General features: G+C 35.0%; 1 long non-coding RNA gene across 1 annotated transcript; it reads left to right on the forward strand.

Moving 5' to 3' along the window:
* The first annotated feature begins 428 nt into the window (after positions 1–428).
* LOC131736701 (uncharacterized) lies at positions 429–1,843 on the forward strand. The gene is made up of 3 exons (XR_009328305.1): positions 429–545; positions 1,460–1,588; positions 1,825–1,843. It is a non-coding gene; the product is annotated as an uncharacterized LOC131736701 (long non-coding RNA).
* Positions 1,844–3,926: the final 2,083 nt, after the last annotated feature.

Below are 3,926 nucleotides of genomic sequence, written 5' to 3' on the forward strand. Positions count from 1 at the left end.
GCTGTACACACACACACACAATTTGTTACAAACTGTTTATCCAATTGACAGGAAACTTAGCATCAACATTATAGAGTATACATTAATGATAATATACAAGATTGTGAATGTCACACAGTTTTACATACATCTGGATAATCCCTCATCAGACTGTGATTAAACATTTCATTGCTAATTCTTATTCTATCCTGTACATACTGTTGATATGTCATGTTCATCGTTTAGAGTTTACGTGGCAGGAGATGTATATGTATACATAAGCATAGGCAAATTGTAAGCATGGAAAATTCTTTGTTGAGATTTAGTAATGTCTTTCTCAAAGAGACCCAAGTGTAAATGTTTGTCGTAAGCACCATGGATAATAGCATTTACATAATGTCCCGTGACAAGAAATTACATCTAAAATACAAATGTATTTTTTTCAGATTTGTAAAAAAAGACCTGCTTCTCCTGGTGTTGTATCCTTGCTGGACGGAGATGGTGAAGATGCTGGAGGCGGCCAAGCCAGCACAGTATGGGGTAGATTTGACAAGGGACAAGAAAAGGTAATTAGAATTACAACGTGATGTTTAGGAACCTGCATTAGAGAGACAGATAGATTCAAATTATTATTTTTCTCTGTCCCCTTACATTTGTATGCTGTTTGAAATCATATTTTTGTAATAATCTGTGTTCAGGATATGCCATAGACCTAGGTTAGATGAGCCAAAATGTCTTTATATCAGTAGTAACTGTGTATAGCCAGGTATACAATCGGAAACTTAATTCACTTTTGAGTTATTGTCTATGTTTGGTACACAGCTTATCTTCCTGATTTTATTTTTATTTTTTTTAACTTAGGTTCCATTACCAGTGCTGTCCCATAAAAATGAACCATTTTCCTGCCACATTGTTTCACCCTCTGGACATATCAATGATTCAGATCTTTTACACATATCCATCTTATATGGATGTTTTGTGTTTTGTTTATAAAAAATGTGTAAATGTGTAAAGGACTAGGGGTTGTGGTGTTTGTCTGAAGTAAGAGAGTGGTGGTGTAACATCAAATCATTTGCAGCACGAATAAGTCACAGTCACTGGCCATGTCATGCACACTTATTTCTAACTCATTGGTTGATCGAAAATAAGTTTAACATGCAATGGAGTAGTTCATTGGTTTTATACGCTCCCTTTAAAGATGTAATAAACAATCTCATTCAGTGGGATCTCTTTTCAGAGTGTGCAGTAGCAGAAGGGGATTGTGGGAATGTGTGGAGCTAAGGAAGGTAGAAGGAGATGCGCAGTAGAAACCCTGGGATATGTTTACACAATGAACTAATTTGTGAATGAATATCGTTGGTGTTAATTAAAGTTAATAAGACAAAATATTTTAGTGTAAAATTATACTTGATGGTGGGGTACTGCCTTTTTTAATTTTTACAGAGATGTCATTTTTTAAATCTTATTGCTATCTTACCAGAAGGCCACCTCCCCTCCAGACATTCCGATCAGAGAAAAGAGACAATTCGAAGCCAACCCAAAGAGACGTCCAAGACCTTGTCTGGGCTGCCTATCTGTAATATCAGCTAAAAAGGAGGCTCCTGTAACAGTAAGTTATCTTTCCTGTAGCCATTCCCTAGACTGCAGTGTTATGTGGCACTTCATTACCAAATCAATCAGAAAACATGTCATCTTCAGTTAGTCCATTTTTTTAATTTGTTTTTTAAAAATCAATTAAAAGATATTTAAACTTGTCAGTTTTTGTTTACATTGCATTATTTTGGAACTCTTAATACAATTATTGATAATAGAAACAACTTTGCAAATGCCATTACTATTTTTCAGATTCCTAGGATGAAACCGGACAGCGTGTGTTGTCTTCGCCCTCCAGAGTCAGCCCTGGGGTGGTAGCGGTGAACTGAGCATAATAAAATAATTGGCCATTCCAAATTGGGGAGAAAATAATAAAAAATAATTGGCAACGACTAAATTTATAAAAAAAAAAAAAAAAAAGTGAAATGCTTCAGTTTTTACAAGCTTGATTAATATGCCCCTATTTACCAGATAGAGGGGTCTACTATTCAATGGTTCTATAGAATGTTGACACACGCTGATGAAAAAATAGCACCATCTAGATTTCTTCCTTATCAAGCAACTAAATCAGACACCATATATCTTGTGATCGTAGCAGATTTTGCCCATTTTGAGGATACGTGATACCAAACATTAAACAAACTACATGGGAAGTTTTATTAAAAGGATTCTCACCTTTCCCCAGCATACAGCTGATCCTGTCCTAATGTGAAGGTGGATCCAACAAGTGACGTCGTGATCCTGCCAGTCGAAGTGCAGAAAAATCACAGTCAAATGCATGTTGGCCTGATAACCAAATATTGTTCTTTTTTTTTTTTTTTTTTTTTAAATCCTGCGCTAGTAAATCATGTATCTGTGTCAGGATAGCATATACAGCATGCTCATGCCTAAGTAAACAAACATTTTAAGAACATAAGAAAGTTTACAAACGAGAGGAGGCCATTCGGCCCATCTTGCTCTTTTGGTTGTTAGTAGCTTATTGATCCCAGAATCTCATCAAGCAGCTTCTTGAAGGATCCCAGGGTGTCGGCTTCAACAACATTACTGGGGAGCGGGTTCCAAACCCTCACAATTCTCTGTGTAGAAAAGTGCCTCCTATTTTCTGTTCTGAATGCCCCTTTATCTAATCTCCATTTGTGACTCCTGGTCCTTGTCGAAAAAGTCCTCTGGGTCGACATTGTCAATACCTTTTAGCATTTTGAATGCTTGAATCAGATCACCGCGTAGTCTTCTTTGTTCGAGACTGAATAGATTCAATTCTTTTAGCCTGTCTGCATACGACATGCCTTTTAAACCCGGGATAATTCTGGTCGCTCTTCTTTGCACTCTTTCTTGAGCAGCAATATCCTTTTTGTAACGAGGTGACCAGAACAATATTCTAGATGAGGTCTTACTAATGCATTGTAAAGTTTTAACATTACTTCCCTTGATTTAAATTCAACACTTATCACAATATATCCGAGCATCTTGTTGGCCTTTTTTTATAGCTTCCCCACATTGTCTAGATGAAGACATTTTAATAAAGAACAAAAATAAAAATCACTTTGTTCTTGAGTTTATTTTGGTATCTTTTGAAATTGGTATTTTTCTTGTGTGTGTTTGTGTATATGCATGTGTGTGAAGGATGTGGGTTGGTGGGAGGGTGTTCATTTTAATGGATTTATGTCTTTTTAAGACAGAATGCTTTTGACAGCTGTTTTGTTGTGTTCACAAAGCTTTAACACTTGAATAAGTCCTTGAGAATTTCATGCAATCTTTTAAAGGTTTTCTGACCTGTAAATTAGTCCTACAACCACACAATGTCAGTGGAGTACACCTAATATGTGTAATTAACAATAATTAAACATTACCAATTTTGACATGATGAATTAACTCACAGAAAGGGCAATATTTTAAAAAAATATATCTCTGGTTGCAATTTGGTTTTTAACATCAGGGAAATGATTCATCTATATGCTAAGGGTTGCAACTTTAAGATCTCTTTTTTCAGTAATTTCAAATGTCTGTCTACTAAAGCCTTTCTATAATGTTCTAAAGATAAATGGCAGATTATGAAAAATATATTGTCGTCACAGTGCATGACTGCAAATGGGTACTGATGTACATTTTGTAATCTGGCACAGTCATGTTTATTTTCTTTTTCTAAAACCAAAAGCCTTGATTGCCTCAATTTCTATAGCTATAATTACTCATTAGCCAATAGTTAATGTGTTAATAACTTATTTATTCTTTAGATCAGTTTATGGGGAATTTGTATTTGGTCATGTGGACATCTGGAGGTTATAGGACGGACTGACTTATCATTATATATATATATATATATATATATATATATATATATATATATATATATA

The sequence above is a fragment of the Acipenser ruthenus genome, unplaced genomic scaffold, assembly GCF_902713425.1.
Source record: "Acipenser ruthenus unplaced genomic scaffold, fAciRut3.2 maternal haplotype, whole genome shotgun sequence".
NCBI lineage: Eukaryota > Metazoa > Chordata > Actinopteri > Acipenseriformes > Acipenseridae > Acipenser > Acipenser ruthenus.